This window comes from Cyrtonyx montezumae, unplaced genomic scaffold, assembly GCF_038088225.1.
Source record: "Cyrtonyx montezumae isolate F1298 unplaced genomic scaffold, pur_monq_1.0 scaffold_5, whole genome shotgun sequence".
Classification (NCBI taxonomy): Eukaryota; Metazoa; Chordata; class Aves; order Galliformes; family Odontophoridae; genus Cyrtonyx; species Cyrtonyx montezumae.
The window spans coordinates 2764707-2785131 of NW_027072056.1; the positions used below are offsets into that span (position 1 = coordinate 2764707).

General features: G+C 47.6%; 1 protein-coding gene across 2 annotated transcripts in view; it reads left to right on the forward strand.

Annotated features, from left to right (window-relative positions):
- The first annotated feature begins 634 nt into the window (after positions 1-634).
- Positions 635-20425, forward strand: part of STAG1 (STAG1 cohesin complex component) — a 152375-nt gene continuing 132584 nt past the window's right edge. For both annotated transcript variants that reach the window (XM_065748186.1, XM_065748187.1), the window contains exon 1: positions 635-787. The gene's annotated coding sequence lies outside the window, so the exon portion shown is untranslated. The remainder of the gene's footprint in view (positions 788-20425) is intronic.

Genomic DNA, 20425 nt, shown 5'->3' on the forward strand with positions numbered 1-20425 from the left:
CCAAGATCCCCCAAGCCGGGACGGAGGGCACGGCACACGTCCTGCAGCCGCTCACACGGGACGTCCGTGTACGCGTCGAGTGTGTAAGCCGTGGCAGCGGGAAGCGAGCTCGGCGCGCATCCCGAACGCTGCCGGCTGTGCGGGGCGCGCACCGCGAGCACCTGTTTATTACGGGAACACAGGACCCCCTCCGCACGCCTCCTCCGAAATAGGCTGCTGCCGGCCTGCCGCTCCCCGCTCGGCTCCTTGCCGCTTACCGCCGTGCCGCGCTCACACACCGCTCTCGGCGGCGGCCTCGCGTCCCTCCCCGGCCGGCAGCGCCCGTCCCCCGCGGGCGGCATCGCGGCTCCGGGCTCGATCCCGCCCTTCCGCCGCGACGCCCGTCTCCCGGACGACGCCCCGCCCCTCGGCCGCCGCGGCGCCACGCCGGCGCTGCGCATGCGCGGTGTTTTCGCGCGAAAGACGCTCGCGGCTCGCGGCTCTCGCGTGCCGGGCGGGGCCGCCCCACCCCTCCGCGCCCCTCCCCTCCCCTCCCGGCGGCGGCGGCGGCGCGGGGCAGTGGCGGCGCGCGGCCACCAGGGGGCGCCGGGGGTCCGGCGCGCGGCGGCGGCTGCGCCATTGGCGGTCGGAAATGCCGCCAGATGGCGGTTTAGGATTGCGGCTCCGGTGAGCGCGGCCCCCGCCGGCGCCGCCGCCCCGGCCCCGGCCCGCACCCGCCCGGACCCCGCGCGCCAGCCGCTCCGCAGGCTCCCGGGGCGCCGCCCGGCGCGGCGCGGCGCGGCCCGAGGTGAGCGGGCGCGGGGGAGGGAGGGCGCTGAAGGCGCCGATCCAAGATGGAGGCGCGAGGGGCGGGGGCAGCGGGCCGGGGCCGCTCGCTCGCTCGCTCGGTCTCCGCGGCGGCCGGGCCGGGAGCGGGCGCTGCCCGTGCGAGGAGAGAGGAGAAGGGGAGGGGAGGGAAGAGGAGGCGGCGCGGGGCGGGGCGGCTCCTGCCGGAGCGGCGGGTCCCCCGGGCGCGGCGCTCTTCGCCGCCATCTCATTGTCCCCGCCGGGGCCGCCGGGGGCGCGGGGCCGAGCGCGGCGGCCCTCTCCCGCCGACGGGCCCGGCCCCTCCGAGGGCGGCGGCGGCGGTGGCGGCGTTCCCGCGGCCCGGGCCCGCGGGGGGCGGCGGGGGACGCTCGGGCGGAGCGGGGGTGGCGCTTCCGCCGCGCGGCGCCCCGGGCGGCGGAGCGGGAACCGCGGCGGCGGGGAGGGAAAAGCGCGGGGGCCGGCGGCGAGCAGCCTGGGCCCGGCCCGCGGGAGGGCGGCGGGGCGGCTGGAGGGCGGCCAGGGCCGGGGCGGGGCGCGGGGGGGGGGGAGAGGGGGGCGCGGCCCGGAGCTCCCGGAGTTGCTCGGCGGTCGCGGCGCGGCGGGATGAGCCCCGTGGTTCTCGCGGCGGCGTCCACAAACGCCGTCCCCGGCGGCTGTGTGAATGTCACGTTGCTGCGTGGGGCTGCTTTGTAAGTACCGATGTTCGGTGCTTCCGGTGCCGGACGGTTCATCCCGTTCACGATCCGCCGGCGGACAAAAGCTCCCTCCGATCTCGGCACGACGGCGGCTGTCGTGGCAGGGACGGCGGGCGCTCGCCCGACTTTCCCGTGTTACCGCACCTGCGGTGAAGGTGCGATGCTGGAGGGCCTCTCCCGTCTCCCTGCACCCCAAGCGGCTTTCGCCTCGTGTAGCGAGTTGCTGTCCATCTGCAGGCAACAAAGTTATCCAGTGCATTTCTGTGGTGTGATCCATCAAGCGGTTGGAAGAAACCGCTGTATCCCAAGGCCGTGTCAAGAAGTTCCTGTGGAACCAGAGGCCACTTTGTTTTCTCTTCCTGGCAGTTCTGTGTTGAGTTGTTGGTGGGCACTGCAAGGAAGTGCTGCTGGTTGTGCCAGCCTCTGCAGCACAGCCGCCCTGCGGCATGGCAACGGTGGGGAACAGGAGTGGGGAGCTGGATCCAGGGCTGTGCTGCAGCAGGCAGGGTACAATTGGCAGGATTGCTCAAGCAATGGACTCGCTGATGGGTTTACTGCAGCAGGAGGTAGTGGTGGGGTGCAGAGCATCTCCCCAGCACATGGCAGCTCCTGGTCTCCACTGCTTCCCCATATCCCATTGATGTGGCCAAGCTTTCATGTGCAGCACTCTGGGTGATGGCTCCCAGAGCAGCTGGTATCCAGACCACTGTGGCAGAGGTCTCCACACTCCACAGGAGTTAAGCTGCTGTCTCTGTAGCCTGTTCTTCATGTTGCAGACGTTTTATATCACACCTGCTGAATCCACAGCGCACCTCCTGAGAGCTGGGGAGGTTTATGAACATTAAATATTTGATGCCTCGTCAAAATGAGTAGCTCAGGGTGTTTAGGGTGAATATTTCTGATTGGAAAGTCCCCTTTCCTGAGAGAGAATATATACCTCAGATTTGTTTTCCCGCTCGTTCCCTTTGTTGCACAGGCTTGCTGCACTATGAGGTTTGCTGACATTTTAAATACAATTTTAGTAGGCAGTTGAGCCATCTATAAAGATGTGGGAGAGAAACGCTTAATTGTGATGACTTACTAAGGGAGGTCCCATTGCTGGGATAAGAACATACCTTCATCATAACATTTGTAAATGGAGGGATGCAAAAAAAAAACTCATACACCTCTCTGAAGATCAGGAAATTCTGTAGGTAACACAAGGCATGCTGACAGCAGTGAACTTGGCTTCTCCACTTACATTGTGCAGGGGTGGCAGAGAGTGGATCTGGATGCAGTGTCAGGACAGGCAGGTGGCCTCTGCCATGTGGCTTTCCCAGCACTGCACCTGGAGTGCCCACGTGTTTGGGTGAAGCTCTGCCTGTGCTGCTTGAAGCCTGGATTAAGGTGTGCTTCCCTAAGTCTGGCAGACCAGCTACAGGTTTCCCAGTGACAACCAGAAGGTGTTACGTAGGTAGTGATTGGTGGATTGATTTTGAAGTTTGAGTGTTTTACTTCCAGTCACCTCTTCACATGGAGCTCTGCACCTCTCCTGTTGCAGACGGTTGCTGTGCAACTGTGTTCTCTCTGCTGGCCCAGAACAGAAAGGCATGGGGTTGGTTTTATTTCATGGAGGGGAAGGGGAAGTCTGAAGAGGTGTGGGTTCACAACACACAAATCTTCTGTTGATTCTATTCTGGTTATAGTGATACACGGTATCTTTCATTTCCAAACTGATTTCACTTGGCTACTTTTGACATTGAGTAGGTGATCAGAATGCAAAAACCTCCCTTTGTTCCTCTAAGAGCTTTAGAGAACATTGTGACCCTACATTGCAACTTTTCAGGGTGAAAATATGCTTCCTGAGTAAAGCGTTGGTTCAGGAAGATCCCTTCTTGTCTTCATGATAAGGTGAGCACCCCTTGCAGCTGAGAGAGCTGAGGAGGAGTTGCAGAGGGTTAGCAGCCAGTAACTTAGGTCCTTTGCTAATGTCACGAGGACCTCTGGTTGGGACAATTTGGCCAGGTGTTTTGCTTGCATCTCTGTAGCAAGTCTTGTAAAATGCTTTTTAATAGTAACAATGTGCTTGAAATAGACATTCTTTGCCAAGACATCTTTGCTGAGTCCAGATTATATCACATATCCCAGATTGAAACACAGCTTCAGCATAAACTTTGTCCGTTTTGATTGTGCGATCTCAGAAGCGCTTTCGTATTGGAAGAAAATGTCCCCTCCCAAGGGACCAGCAGACAGGGTGTGCTGCTCAGCCTCCCCTGGCCCAGCTGGAAGGAGAGTTGTTTTGGTGGCTCCCCAAACCCGTGCTCTGTTGGCAGCACACAGGCAGCTGTGTGCCTTGCTGAGCGGGAGTTCACCAGAGTAAGTGCCATTGATTCAGTGAATAAACGAGCCTGTGTTCTGTGACCACATGGCACACTGGTGCGGTGCTGGCAGGTTAGCTGAGGGGAAACAGCACTGGTTTGTCTCTTAAGAGAAAAACATTCTTTGTGGAGGTGCTCAGGTCTAGATCTGTGTGTCAGAGGTGTTCCTAAACGTTGCGTATTTTCTACAATAAAAGTAATAACTTCTCATCTTGGATGCATGATGTTGTGTTGTTGGGTTTTTTTTTTTAACAGTAGAGCGTAGCATGTGTTATGGTTTTTGTAACCCCCCACCCCTGGGGGGGGTTTCTCTCTCCTTTACAGGGTTGGAAACCCATAGCAGCAGGAAGATACCCATGTGTTAGTGTTTAAGAGTGGAAACTAAAACTTCATCTGCAAATGACTAATGAATTCCACCGTGAGTAAGAAGCATGCAGGCTTTGCACCGCTCTTCCTAGCTGTGCTCACCAGTGGGAACTGTTGGTGTGGGTGGAATTGCACAAGATGGTTGGAGCATGCAGCTCCAAGAGGCCCCTTCCCCCCACAGGCTGTGTGGCTTTGTTCTGCCTTCGTTGCCATGTGGCCGCGTTCCATTGGTGCCTGTGGCCATCCTACCGCTCCAAGGCGCCATCTTGCCTCTCTTCCAAGCTAAGCAGGTGGGGGGGTGGGTTTAGAAGTGGGAAGGGAGACCTCTGGGGAGCACTGGGAGGTGTAGGGCAGTGCTGCTCAGAACTTGGAAGTTAGACGAGTTGGCCATCCTGGATGCCATAGCTTGTTTTCTTCCTTCTGCTTCCCCTTCCTCCCTGCTGGGCCCTTGGTGGGGCTGGTTGGGTTAGTGCTCGCAGCGAGGGCTGTTTTCCTGCTGGGTGAGTGACCTGAATTGGGTGCTGTAGAGGTAATGCAAGGTCAACCCAATAGTATTTTTGTGGGGAGAAATGGTTCTGGAGTGTTTAAACTCCGCCTTCTTCAGGTGGGACACGGATGTGTGTGCTTACCCCAGTGGCCGTGTTCAGCTTGGGGCTGTGTTTGTGTGTTCCTGTGGGTACCTCACTGCTGAGCCCCCCCAGCTTTGCCATGGTTTCACAGTCTGTGCTGGCTCTTCTGTTCTTAGCTGCTGACCCCGTTGCTGTTAGGTGGCACAGTGTGCAGCAGCCCATAAGAGCAAGCACCATTTTAGAACTTTTGAAGGCTGTTTTCTTTCGAGTCACCACTGCGTGGCTTCTTTGGCGTCACATCGTGTAACTTTGTTTTCCTGCAGCCTTGCTTAAGTGGAAGGATACGTGGGAAAGGGAATTGAAGAATATCCTTTAGGGAGTAATGAGAGCATATATTCTGGGATTTCTGTTTTGCTGAGTTTAGTAGAAGTTGGTCCACGGTCTGAAAATTATTGGTAGTGGGAATTAGAGAAAAACAGAGAGAAGGGTGTGCACCCAGCGTACAGTTGTGTGTCTTACACTCTGCAAAGGAGCATTTTCATGTGTTTCTGTTGGTGCAGTGGAGGGTAGAGCTCTGGTGTCATGGCATGAAAGCCCTGATGAGTGGCTGCTGTGTGCACATCTGTACTTTGGGGTGACTGTGGAGTTGGGAATGCCTTGTCTTTGAGTCGCAGCATCTGTTACTGCCGCAGCCATCAAAGCTGGTGGAACAAACTGCATTCATTGGTACATCATGCTTTTCTGATTTCTCGTTACTGTCTGTGGATTTGATCTGTCGGTGACCAGGTACAGCATTCAGAAGGAGGAGACAAGGGGATCAGTGAGGAGTGAGAATCCAAGGAAGCAAAAACATCCCATTTACACCACCACAAATGTCTGTAGCTGCTGCTACTTCATGGACACGTTTTCTCTCAGTAAATGAATTTTTATGAAGCTGTCGAAGTTTGAAGGCTCCTGTTAAAACCTTCAGAGTGTTGTCTTTGAAGCTTCTGCCAGGGCCTCATCTGTGAGGATCACCAGACCTTCTGTGGGATTGCTGTCACTCGCTGGAGATGTGCATTGCCTTTGTGCAGAGCTTGGAGTCTGCTTGGATACACCACCTGCGTTTCCTGTGCTAGATTCTGAGGCATTGCTTGGTTATGTCACTGATGCTGATTTTATTGTAAAACCAGCAGCTGAGAATAACCCTTTCAACTCTCACTTGGTCATAAATGTTTTCAGCAGACAACTCCTTTGTTGCATCTCACTCAAACAGCTTCCTTGACCTGAAGTCATGCTTTGGTAACACCCACGTCTGCAGCTTAACCATTGTATCTGCCTTTGTCCTGAAGGCAACGTGTTGCTCCTTTGTAAGCCCTGTTTGCATTCAAGCTCCTGACACAAGATAGTGACCCTCTGTGACAGTCATCACAAAAAGCATTCATTGTGTGGGGCCAACGGAACTGATCTGTAGTTCCCCAGTTGTGATCTCTTTACCTACAGACTGCTGAACAGCACGCAGCCTTTGCTCAGTGTTACAAGGCACAGAGCCATTCTGTTCCTGTGAGCTCCTGCTCTGATGATACTGGCAGAGCTCCCTGAATGGAGCCTAGGGTTGAGAAGACCAAGAGGACGAGCACACCGGAGGAAGGTCAGAAATGGTCTGGATGTTGTTTCTTTCACCAGGCTTTCCTGTAGCAACCAAGGCCAAAACGTTAAGGCTTAGGGCAGACACAGCTCTGTTATTTTTGTTCTCCCTTCAGTGTAGATTCTGCAGTAGGGAATTAGCTGCTGGTCGTTAGTTTTTGTTGTTGTTGTTTTTTTTTACCACTTGTGGTGAAAGGTGGCTCAGGAGAGCCCTGCTGGAGATGGGTGTTATGAGGCCGCTCCCACCCTGCTCACACTGGCACTGCACATCCCTGCATCAGGCTCAGAGCTGCAGGCTGATTGTGTTACTATAGAAAATATTCAAATTAATTCTTGAATATGAGATATAAAGCCCTTTTTTTTTTTGCCACTTTTTGTTTTTTTTTACTTTATGGGAAAATTCTGCTGAGTTTTCCTGCTTTGGAGACAGGAGCTGCTCCACTGTGTGGCTTTCACGTTATAGCTGCAAGTTGCTACTGCGAGTAAATGAAGTGACCAGAGTATAAGCACCTGCAAAATAGTGAGTGCTAGCTTGGTAGAGGCCATAGATAGGTTCTTCAGAGCAGATCTTTGCTTAGCAGATTTCATCTTTGTGCAGCTTTTACAGGAAGAACAGCTTGTGTCTGCCTCCTGAGAGTAACCTACACTGTATCCTTCCAGTTTTGTCAGGAAGGATGGGGCCATGACAGACACCAGTGTGCTCTGCTGTAAACACAAGGCATCCCCTGAGCACCGCACTGTCTTAAACATAACCTCCAGGGTTGGGAAGCAAGGCTCTGAGCTCTCTGTCTGCCACCACTAAGTTCTCACCAGTCAGGTATCTGCTCTGTTCACGTTGCTTCCAAAGCGTGCAAGTTGCTGCAAACACAAATAGTTTTTCCTAACTTTGTTTGGGAGAGAGTGTTTGTTTTGGCTGAAGTCTTCCAGAGGAGCTTGGGCTACCAGCAGCACGGTGCAGTGAGCACGCAGCAGGGCACTGCTGTGTAGAGCTCCAGTGGGATGGGACGTGCAAGAGCAGCACGCAGGGCTTGCAGCCTTGGCTGGTGTCAGGATCAGAGCTGTTAGTGCTTCAGGGTGCACTTAAAGGCGAGCAGAAGTGGCCGTGCATAGCACTTGTCTGCTTTGCTGTGCTGAATGTCAGCGTGGCCGGGGAGCAGCCGGGCGATGCGGGTTGTTGGTGGCCAGCAGCACCTCACTGCTGGCACGCAGTGGCTCTAATGCTGTTTAATTCTTGGAGTCTAAATATCCTGATTACACGTGACGAGAAAAATGGAGATCACCCTGCCTCCCCCATGTTCTTTTCTTTACAACCTCTTGCCTTACTGCCCATTTCATCAGAATTTCCCTGTTTTGCCAAGGCAGATTTAACTTTGCAGTATGTTTTCTTGAAGATCCCTACTCAGGGTGTTGAAGTGGTTAACGGTTTCATGTAACATGCAGTCCTCTAGCAGCCTGCTTGCAAGCAGAGACCTAGGCTCCTGTTTTGTCTTGCAGTTGTTTTCCTTCAGAAGCCTTAGTTTGCTTTCAGAGAGCTGCAGAGCATTTATCAGACACAACTCCATTCTCAGACCGGAGCGTGCTCCAATGAGAAAGATATTCCATGCAGATTTTAAGCTTTTTTTTCCTCTGTATCTTTGAAGCTTTATCTAATGAGAGGACTATGACTGGGGAGACTATTAACAACTGTTCCTTTCTAGTTGTTCTGCTTGTTAATATTCTCGCTGGTTGTCCATGTTGCTGGCATTGCCAAATCCACGTTGTGCTTACAGCTACCAGGAGATATGGAAGGTGTAGCATCCTGAGGTCTATCTAGTGCTGTGCCCTTATTGTAAGGACAGGCTGTGTGGAGTGGTTCTTTATTTACTTCTACTTCATGGCTCTTCCTGGGCACTCTTTGTTCTGGGACAATACTGAGCATCAACAAGAAAGGGGAGACCTTGAGTTAGCCTCTTGCTGTGTCCTGGGGGAAGGTCACTGGCCATGTTCTTGACAGGTGCCTGTCTAATCTCTTAATTGCTGGGAATTCCACTGCATTTCTTGAGCAGATTATTCCAGTGCTTTATGTTCTCAGTGCTTTATTGATTGTTTTTTCCTGATGTGTAACCGACAGATTTCACAGTAACCTCTGACTCGGTCTCTCCCAGCTGTTTCCATTCTGCCCCCTGATCTCTAACACAAATCTCATGTCTTTATATTCCAGTTTCCAATGTTCCCTCACAGATCTTGTTCTTGTGCTTCCTGACCCCATTCACTGCCGTGTAGACGTTTTCCCATCAGTTCCTGTCCTGACTCCTGGAGCCTTCGTGGCACCGTGCTGTGATGCTGGTGCTGCTGGATTGCTCTGCTGATGTGTTTCAGGGAGCTGTGCACGAGGCTGCATGGTTCAGTGGTGCTCCTCTTGTGCATAGCTCAGGCAAGGCTTTGTGGGTGAGCAGTGCTGGAGGTTCTGCCTTCACCTGGCTCAGCAGCATGGCTGGGTCACTGTTGGCTTTGCCACTCAGAAAGGTGTATTCATCCTGCTCCCACATGGGGAATGAGGGAGATGGGATGGGATCCAGCTTGAAACTTGTCACTGAGACAAGTGGATATCTGTCCCTGTGCAGAAGCAGCTGCCCTGCGTGGTTAGTGCGAGGCACAATACAGTGTTCATCTGGCTTCTTGTCTGGCAGTGGTTGATTGCATAGGAGCTGTGGCTTTCTTCCTTGCTCTTGTCTGGGAGAATGAGGACCTTCCGTTTGAATGCTGTTGCCTGATGCAGTTGTGTGTTGTTTGATTAGCCACAGCCTTCAATATTCATGAGGAGTGAAGAGAGGCCGCCCTGTTTGCTCAGAGTTGAGCTACTGAAGGCATACGTGGAACATTGGCTTCTCTGCATCCTTTGATTTCAAATGCTGGGTTTTTTTTTTTGTTACTATAAATTGGTACAAATGCTTATGACTACCTCTGACAATACAGAAAGAGGATTTACTTTATTGTGGCAAAAGTATAATAGCACGTTTAACAGGAGGAAAAAAATAAAAGGGAAAGTGAAAAAAAATTGTGCAAAGAAAGTGTAAAAGGGATTTTAATGGGAACATTTAATGGGAATATAGTCTCCAATTTTAAAGTCTTCCTCTAAAATGTGCCTGGGAAGCAGCTGTCTTCCAGCACTGACTGTGTGTAGCTCTTGTCTCTTTCATGCTGGAGGCCTGCCTTCATACCAATGGGTATGTTCTGAGCCTCAAAGCAAATCTTTCAGTTATGTCTTAATTAACAATGTTTATTTAATAACTATTCGGGTCCCAGCTTCTTCAAATAACACTATTTGTTTCCTATCCAGGTGTAATCTTAAACGAATTAGTTCAGATGCAGTTTAGAATTGGTACTGTGCAATGTTACTTGTAGGATGAGCTGGTAGTTAGATTTCATTCATCTTTATTTTGAAATCATCTCTTAATGTGTCTACAAGATAGGTTTTCTTTGGGCTACTGATGGAGATGAAAAATTAGATTTATAGTGATACTGTTTTGTGGCTTTTAGGCTCTCCTGGCTTTTGTTCATGTTGTAGATTTATACTGATGACCGTGCCTGATGGTCTTTTAGTGTATGTTTGTTCTGGGTTGGTGTTTTCCCACCTCTTTATCTTACTGGGTGGCAATCAGTGCTGTCACCTTTGCTGCCCTCCTGTCACCCTGCGTGTCGGCCTGTGACGGATTAGCCCCGTCCCTCTGCCTGGAGCACGAGGGGCTGCTGCAGGCCTGGCCTCTGGTGGGGAAGCACCTCCGTGCAGCTCTCATGTAACAGGAGTGGATGTTGTAGGGTTCCCTTGGCTGTCGTGACACTGTCTGCCTATGCAGAATCATCACCAGCCTCTGCAGCTGTTCTGGTTCTGGATGAATTTGGATTTCCTTAGCAGTCGGATTGACAGCAGATGAACGAGCCTTTCAGTAGTGAAAAATCCGAGGTGACAGTGATTGAAGCAGCTTCCTTTCCTCCATCTGTGCTCTTTGTTACGCTGCAGCTCCCAGCAGCGTTTTGCTCTGTGCGTTCAGTGGTGGTTGTTAGTAAAGGCATGTTGGAAGACAGGTACCTCTGTGAGTTAAAGAGCAGTTTGTGGTCAGATGTGTAACAATTGTGATAGTGAGGTTTGTCTGGAGGTGGGAAAGCAGCTGGCTTTATGCTTCTCTACTGTGGCTTCAGCGTAATGGGGCTTTGTTCTGTAACTGAGCATTTTCCTGGGTGCAGCAGCATGTGGTACAGGAGCAAAAGGCTTCTCCATTTTGTTCTGTTCTCCTGAGAATATGAATTTCTTTATTTGATGCAACTCGGAGGCCAGTGGTATTTATTCTTCTGAAGTACAGCTCATATTACATCACTTACCTTTCCAACACATTTAATAGATAGTCAGAAGAACGATCAAGAAGATTAATCAACCTCTATTTTACTTTCCCTTCTCAGAGCCCTCAGTTACCCAAGGCGAAAAGGAAAATTCAGATGCCCTCTGACTCCTTGACAGAGTTGTATGTTACGCTGTACCTGAGCTTCATGCGTTTGCTTCAGAAGCCATTCATCTTTTGCTCTGCTTTCATGAACATAGTGCACAATTCCACTGCCAGTGCATCTTCTGCTCTGTTCTGTTTCGACTGAAGAAGATTTGGGAGAATCTGCTCCCTGTTCAAGCTCCAGAACTGTTTCCTGCCCCTCCAAAGGGCTTTCCCAGTGTCTGTGTCTGAGTAATCAATCAATAGGCTTGGTGAGTCCATTGATTGGTAAGTCAGTCCTAATAGTTGTCAAGTCCCCACCTTTAGGAAAAAAAAACAAACAACAAAGAAAGCAAGCTTGTGCTTGTGTGTCCCTAACTTGTAGCTCCTCAGTGGGAAGAAAGACGTTTAAGAAGAAGAAAGGCAGAGTGGAGTGAAAACTGAGCATGGGGCATGGCAGCTTGAATCAGAACTTCTTGCCTTGACAGCAGAGAAGTGGATGTTCTGGTGTGGGGAGCAAGAATCTCACCAGCTTGCCAACCAACTGCTCTGCCCCAAATCCCTCCTGGGCCAACGGGTGTTGTCTTTGTGACTCTTAAGGATCCATTCTCCCCTGTGAGCTGTTTGACAAAGGCACCAATACTCTGCTCAGAAAAGCAGTCAGACTTCAGGTGTTCCTTTTGGTATTACCTTGGGCTTGTCATGACAACAGTTTGTTGATTTCAGGAGGCTGTTTTATACTTGCAAGCTAAAATTTTCCATAGTAATCATCATCTCCTCCATCTCCTTGTAAGGCAGGCTAATTTTAGCAAGTCTGGGCATTGGCAGGTAGATTAAAAATGAAATATTGTTTTAGAGAACAGTCAATATTAAACATCCTTTTAAATGCTCACGTACAAATAGAAATAAGTGTTTCAAACCCTCCAGTAGAAAGCTGTACTGTACAGCGTGTTCAGGTTCTCCTTTTTCTGACAAATTACATTCAGGGCTTTTTCTTCCTTTGGCATTTAATCTGATAATCCACTTCTCCCACGTGTTTCTGTTGTCATGTGAAGGAGGTCAGTGCCTACTTACAGTGACAGCCTTTGTCAGCTGTGTCTGCCAAAATTGTGTTTTCATGTTCGAGTCTCTTCTGGCTTCAAAGAACACGTGTGCTCCTGCTACAGCAACGCTTCCACCGTGCTCGCTGGTGTAATGAATCACTGCTCTCTCTCTCCTTCGTGGAATAACCAAAAACTGATGGGTAAAGGCTTTTGTACCCATTGGTACTGACACTTGTTAAGCTCAGAACACGAGTTCCTTAGTTTTGATCCCTGGATGCTGGTGAGATGTTCTTAGCTTCAGCGTGGGAAATGCTGATGTAACTAGTAGCTGCCTCACTTGGCTTTCTCTTGGTCTGTCCAGCGTATCCAGAACGGGAAGATGGCTATACTGACTGCAGTTAATTTCTGAATAAAACATGGGGACTGAAGTGTTGAAGAAGTCCCTGAATTCTGGCTGCAGGGGAGGGCTGAGTGCTCAGCATTGCTGGGGTTTGCTGGTGCTGTTGGGATGTTTGGTGTTAAAACAGAATTTTCATTAAAAGCTGCAGTTCTAGCACACAGACACAAGCCTTTGGAAGTATTGATCTAGTTGTTGAACTAGTTACATGTGTTAGTGAAACAAACCAAAGGGAGGAAAGAACAAGACTAGCCCCACCTAAATGGTGAGCAAGCCCCTGGAGATAAATAGGTGAGGTTCCTCTTGGCGTTTCTCCCAGCCAGAGACTTGGAATTGATTAGAGCAGTATTGAACTACGTAATTAATGAATGATGAAAAGGCCCACGAGCAATTTGGATAGTATTGAACGCGAGCTGTATAATGAAGCAGGGAGGTGAGCTCAACCACATTAAATGGGAGGACCTGTCACATCTGTAATATTACAAAGCTGTTCTGGTATTGGAAATATCTGCAGCAGCAGAGTACTCAAATTCAGAATATTAAGCAGAAAAATTTTTGAATGAGCCAAATGTTAAAATGACCTCAGTAACAGTCTGATTCTTTGAAAGTTTATAAAAGCTCTGAGCACTGGCCAAGGGCTCGCTTTTATATCATCCATGAAGTTGTGTGCGGAGAAATCCTGCAACCTCTGAGAGGAAGTGCAAAAGGAGAATCTGCTTTGAAAATCTTGGTAACATCTCTGCATTGGATTCAGTTAAATAGCTATGAAACATGGAACTGGGCTAGTTTCATGTATGGTATCGTTGGTGGTATTCTCATGTCCTTCCTAAAACTGGAGAAGATAATCCTTGGTACTTTTCTTTACTGGTGTACTTCCGTTGATGAGGGATTAAAAACTTAAATTATTGCCTCTTATGTATCTTTTGAGATTTTTTCTGCTTTTGAACTTCTGGGATCATGGTTGAGATGAAAGTTAGGCTTTTCTGCCTAGTGAAGCAGCTTCCTTGTGGTCAGCTGGTGAAAGCAGCTTGGCACCCTGCTCTCTTGCTATAGCTGTCAGCTTGCTGCTGCCCAGAGAGTGGCAGCTCCCTGCAGGAGGTTAAGAGAAGCACAGTGTTGGTAGGGTCCGACTCCAGGGGTCCTTTCTGGTGCCAGAACTGCTCAGCTGAGCTGGAGGACAAGGTCCAGAATATCCCCCCACTCTGATCAACCTGCTTACCTTTGGATCAGCCCCAGCAGTAGCTGAGCAGCCACAGGGAAACAAGGAAAGCTGGCCAGAAGTTCCCTAGCTCTACAATTTCTTCAGAAGTTCAGATCCTGTAGCAGGTAATTTTGGGAAATGAGTTGCATTTTGTCACCTGGAAATACATTTTTCCAGAAAGTATTTCATAACTGCTTTTGAGCCATCGACCTTGCTCTTTGCAGTAAGGTAATTATTTGTCTTTTGTGTGGTGATGAGTTGAATTAGATAAGCAGGACAGCACCTTTCAGATTTACCACCAGCTTCTCTTCCTAGCTGCTTTTCACTGTTCCATTGATTGCAGTCAGGATTTTTCATTTACTTCTTACCAGGATGTGCCTCTTCCTGCTAAAACATGTGTGCTTTTCCGGCAGCGTGTGCACCATTGAGAACTGGGGCTGCTGCAGGGGACACTGGTGGGTAAGCAGGTTTGTAGTGTAGGGCTAAGGCAGTAGCCATGTGTAGCTGGGTAGCTTTTATAAACATTGCTGCCTTTTTCCAGTAATAAAGTTGTATGTCAAATTCTGATCTGACCTAGCTCACCGTTAGCATGCATTCCCTCATGGAGTTTGAGTGCTCCCATTTACTCTTGTTGAAACCTGAAGCAGGAAAATAAATGCTTTGTCATTGAACAAATCACACTGGAAATGCTTTAATTTGCTCTCAGTCACTCTTAAGTACTCACTGCATTTTCCTCAGTAAGTATTTCTCAAAAATAAGGATATTAATTTAGTTGGCTTTCCCTCAAAGTATGGGAAGGTGCCTTTTGTTGTTACGTGTAGCCATGTGAGTGAATGGTTTTTGCCTTGACTACTCAAATTCCCCATAAAATTGTACCTAGAGCTCTGAGAGCACCTGTGTGTGTGTGTGTGTGTGCATGTGCAGGACTGCATTGATGTGCCATTTAGTGCTTCTCTCGGGAGGAATGTAATCAATAGAGCAATTCATGATTTTTCAGCGTGGAGTCAGATTGACATAGAGTGTGAGTATCAGTATGTGAAAGTTGTTTATGTGTTGTTTTTTTTTTAATGAAGCTTTTTCTTTTGGTAGTTATGATGCTTCTACCTCCTTCAGAAGACAACAGCAACTTGTACCAGATCAGAAAGCTGGTTCTTACCTCATTCGTATAGTCATTTATTAAACTATCTGCATTCATTGTTGCCTGTTTATAGCAGTGCTTTCCAGGTCATTAGGGAAGCCATGAATAAGTTCCTTTGCCCTGAGATTACTTTATGATTTCTTAAAAGCCACTTATCAGTCCGAGTTCTGTTTACACAGCAAAACAGTTGTGAACATCTGGGATACGGAAGGTCAGCTGGGAAATGTCTGAAGGTGACCATGCTGAGTACAACAGGGTGAGGTGTTCTCTGCATCCACTGCTGCCATTAGCATCACTGTGGGCAATGGGAGTCTCTTCAAATCTGTTTGCTGAGCTGTGCTGTCCCAGAGGGAAGTCTGGGCTTTTCCTTGTAAGTGGTCTCACAAGTATTGGGAAGGAAGCAAGCTGAGCTAAACTCTGTCATTGGGATGAACAATTTCATTTGTCAGATAATACATTACTATTTATTCTTTTATTAGGAGATACTTCTTCACTCAGCAGTGTTTCGTATACTGTTTTATCACTGGGACATTTACAGTGACTTTCTAACTGCCTGTCCTTCAGGGAGGGTAGTTTTGTGAGGTTACATGTTACCTAGCAAGCTACACTTCAACAAAACATCCAGTCCTTCCTGGATATTAGTTTTGTCTGCTGTCAGGTCTTTAGATTTATCAGTTTCAGTTTGAATTGATGCCAGCTGAGATAGTGAAGTGCTTCTTAAACGTTTTGAAGGATTATCACGATTTATTTTGTAACCTATAATCCAATAACTGAATGCAACTCTTCCTGAGATGCACCTACAGGAAAAACACTTGTCCGCTGGAAACAGGGGTTTGTAGAATCTCCTCTCCTTCATTTCTGAGCCCTTTTTCTCTGCCACTGAAATCAGAAATGCTCATAATATAGAAGGATAAGTGATAAGCACTAAATTCTGTGCTACTCTCAAGTATTGGAAATTACTTTTTGGATCTGCACTGACGTCTGGGTGCCATTGAATCAGGCATCTGAAGTGAGGAACATGAAAGAGTTCAGAAACAGAGCAAGTGCTTTCAAACAGCTCTTCAGTACACAGCTCATCATCCACGTGTATTCCAAATACTTGTGGGATAGCAAAGGAGTCTAAAGATTTTTGGCAAGTACTATGTTGCTTGGATGGAAAAACAACTATTGTAAACACTTTTCCTGGGGGATTTCTTGGTTTTTCTTGGTCTCTTTATATCCATGCAGGCTGTTTGATATCGCTTCTTGAAGAATCATGCTTTGCTTTTCTATGTTTCCGTGTTTGGTTTTCTGTGACAGTGGGGCTTTGCAGCTGATGATGTGCCGTGGAGGACAGAGGGGCAGCAGTGGAGGTGCTGAGGTGCTGTTACTGCAGGGGAACAGCGACTGTCACTGTTTGGGATGGGTTTTTATATTGTTAATGGTTGGTCTTCAGTTATTTTGAAATAGGGCAAAACTCATATTTTTATAGTAAGACATCACACGTTATGTAAATACATCAGAAAGATTGAGATGCTGTGTGCATCTTTTGAAAATAATGGCCAATTAAAGGATAGCATGGGGGAGTTGTCAGAGGGAGAAATGCCTCATAGTTTTTGTTGGTATCATCTCACCTTCCTGTCCTGTTCCTACACCCGTCCCCTCCATCTCCAACGAAAGCAGCAGCAAGATCTAAATTGCTGCATGTTAAAGAACCCATGCAGAGCTGTGGGACAGCAGTCCATGGGGAAGCAGGTGTCATCGTTTCCACTGCTTATGAGACTGCTGGAAAAGACAAAACAGAAGGAATGCAGAAGTACTCAGCAGTCTCAGTTGGACCTAACACTAAAAAAGAGCTCAAGTCAGAATGGTGATTTGCAAGTTCACGATTCCTGAAAACGTGAGCAGTGTTCTTATTCTGGAAGGAAATCTTGAAAGCAGGTTAATACAGAGAAAGTAGGTTCTCTGAGAAGACAGCAGAAAGAGCAGCAGAATTGACCAGTACCTCTTCAGACAGCACCACGAAGCAGTGATCGGGTTGAGGATCATATTTGATGGCTAATGGCTGTCTCCTTGCAGATGTTCATTTTTATGAATGCACCTGTGCTTGTCTTTTCCAAATCCACACAATCCACTTAGTGCATTGACAGGGGAGATCCTCGTAACTGAGCAAAGTACTGTTAGATGAGATTTGTTTCTGTTGTTGGGGGGAGAAAATAGCTTCCCTGCTCACTCTGTTATTAGTTCTTAAGATAATTCTCTAAGGAAAAAGCGGATGCGCTCATCCTGTCGCACTCAGGCAGCAAGTGGCTGCAGGACGGGAATGCACACTGATCAGTGCAACAGGGAACAAGGTTTTATTCTACTTCACCCAGAATAAATTGTGTGAAATATTATGGAGAAATATTTTAATTTAAGTGCTTTATCAGCTTTAAGAACCGTTTTCTTTCTATCAGTCAACTGGGGAAAAATTCAGCTTGTTTGGGATGTGATGTCAAATTGGACCCTCGTACTATGCAGCACAAACTGAGTATTATGCATTGCCCATGAGCAATTGAGTTACAGTTAGGTTGCTGGTAAATATCACTGTAATGTTAAATATTTTTAAGGAAGAAGAAGACATAACCTTCAGATAACAGAAAGCCTGGTGAGTCCCGCAGGCTTATTGCTGATGCATTTTAAGTATGAAGCAGAAGATGTGAGAATGGTGTACGTGATGAATAGGTTATTGGAAAAAAGCCTTGTGGGTTTCATTTAAACAATCAGTTTGTCCTGACTGTGCTAACATATTAATTTATTAAGATTGCTATCATGGCATTCTGTTAACAAAGCTAGTATTAGAGCTCAATCTGAAGAAAATTATGAGTTGAAAGATGACTTGTATTTTCACAGATAAGCATCACAGTTCAGGTGTTTATTTTTAGGGGCAAATTTAGGTAGAAAGAAGACAGTGGAATTTTGTAGAATGCAGTTTGTTTCTTTGAATGGCAGCACTTTAGCTCCTCCAAACACGAAGGCAGAAGCAGCATACCTGATAAAATGTTTGGGATGCAGGGAGAACCCAAGAATTGCTTGGATTTGTGTTTAGGGACAACGGCTTCGTTCTTGAGGGTTTTATGGGAGGTAAGGAGGAATGTGACTAAATGGTATTTTTCTTCAAAATTGACTGCAGGGAGTGGGAAAGAATTGAGTTGCAGGGTTACGTTGATACGAAATCTAATGTATGCAAATAGGAGCGGTCAGGGTGAGCTGCATTTTCAGTCTGTTCCAGGAGAGCATGGCTCCATGCATGTAGGTGCTTTGTGCCCTGCAGCAACCACTGGTCTTTACAAGTCTTCTGCCCAGCATGCTATTTTGATTATTATGGATTTATTTACGCTGATATTTAGAAATATGTAAAAGTTTAACTGTGAGCAAGCTGTTTTTTGTTCGTTTTTTTGTTTTTTGTTTTCTTTTTCAAGTGAGGAAATGATTTGAACTGGGTTTGGAGGGTGTGAGGACAGCTCCTGGTTCTCCTGAGTCCGTGCAAAACTCTCAGACAAACCTTTGTCTTTTACACAGAGAATACTCTTCGTTTCAACTTAGCTTTGAAAAGGTCAGAAAGGACAATCTGAGAACAGGAGATGTGTCCTAGCTGAGATGGAAAGGCAGGACTTGGCGCCGAGTGTGTGCACTTCCATGAAGACCTGCAAGGAGCTGAGTGAGCTACCTGGATCAGCAGCTCCTGGTAGTCCTGTGGTGTTGTCAAGGCTGTCAGTTGTGGCAGCTGAGTTTTCCTGAGGTTGTCTGTCTCAGGGACTAGTTAGTGTTTGGGGTATTTCTTTACTGTTGTTAGGCATCATGGACGATGGTTATCGCCAAGCGAGCTGAAAGACATGCGCCAGAAGCTGGTAGGTGTCCCAGTCTGGAGAAAGTCAGAGTTATTCCTTGAGCTTGGTTACTAATTCAAACAGGCTTTGCCAGCTGATTTTGTGAAGTCTGGAGAGGCTGAAACTTTATACTCCATCCTGGACAGTGTACTCTGTACTCGGTTCCCACTCCGTATGTTCTGAAATACGATGTTCTTTTTCTTATTATGGGAATTTTACTCAAAGCAAATAATAGAAAATGAAATTACTTTAGGTAGGTTCTTTCATCTTGATTTTACAAGTTGCTTTGACCATGTAATGATTCCCAATGATCCCTGTGAGTGATTTTCCCCTTGTGATTGCAGGGTTTTTTTTTTCCATACTTACTGAGTTTATTGCAGTTAAATAGAAATGCAAGAGTTACACTTTGGAGCTGAAGATGTAAGCAGATCTTTTTTTTTTCTTTGTGTGAGTCTAAACTTGGAATTGGTTTCCAGATATTTCATTTTGTAGACCTAAAGCTGTGCTATCCTTATCTTTTCTTTTCTTTTTTTTGGGTGCATCTGATGTGTTATTCTGAGCCCTGGTTATTAATTGACAGATGAGTTACGCTATGATGGCACTTAAAATGCACAACATGTATTTCTGAAGGCAGTCGTTGCTATAGCAACTTTCTAGTAGGTCACTGGCAGTGTTGTGTGTGTGTATGATGTGGCTGTTAGTGCAGGCTAATGCTGATTGAAAAATGAGAAATGTAAGAATGAGAAGGTAGCCCTTCCCCCCCCCCCCCCTTTACCCTCCTCCAAAAAAGGCCACGATAATTTTGGTAATGTTTAGTTAAGATATTGCATGCATTGGCAAGAAATTGGCCGTCATCTGCCATAATGAGATGCTTTTGTTCTATTTTTGCAAAGATTATGAGAGCAAATTGCCTTAATCTCATTCTGTTTTTCTTTTGACATAATTGGAGTTCGTTTAGAAATGGAATTTATGTTGAATTATCAGAAAACAATGCCTGCTGTTGAGCAGAAGGATCTATTTTTAGGGACAAAAAGCTGCATGGGACAGTAGAAGTGTAAATTTTGAAAAGCCATTTTCCTTCCTCATCTTTAAGGCACTTCAGTGCCATGCATTTGCAGAGCAGTCCGGGCCCATCTGCGTGCTGGTGGAACAGGGAATGAGCTGCTTCGAGGAGCTGGTACCAACACCAGCGGCGTGGAAACAAGTTCAGGAATTGCAGGATGACTTCGTGGGTTGTGTAAATGGGCAGGAAGCCTAATGCTAGTGCAGATACAGTGCAGGAGGGAACTGTGGTAGCTGCAGGCTGGGTCAGTGCATGCAGGAGAGACTGGGGGTGTTCACAGGGGCTAAAGATGCTGCTCCTCACTGACTTCCTATTACAAGTTGCTCTGAAGTGTAACTGATAGTACTGTGTAAATACCAGGGTTTTTTTTTTTTGCTTTGGTATTCTTCTTTGAAATAGATCTCTCATGGGAGCACTTCTTTTCCTTGCGTAGATGTGGGTTTGGGTGTTTTTGGTAATAGTAATATACCGATTTAAGTAGAGTTTGTTCATATGTCCTTTAAAGAGATCAACTTATAGCCCAGGTAGTGTTTCCAGTCTCAAATTAACGATTTCTTAAGATACTTGAAAAAGTTTCATTTCAAATAACACGTTCCAGTAATAAGTAAAAACAATGATGAGTGTAGCAAGTATTTAATGATACTGTAATGCACTTCATTTCTGTCAAATCGTAGTGCTGATGAAAGACCAAACAAATGTGTAAGGACTGAGTTTTGCTGTGTGTTGACTCTTACCGTTTTCCAAAAGACATGAACAAGTCCCACTTGATTTTCAATTAAGCCAGCAAGGTAGAACAGGTCTGTTGGCTGGGTGGAGGCAGTGGCAGATGATGGTAGGGAGGGCAGTAGGGATGGG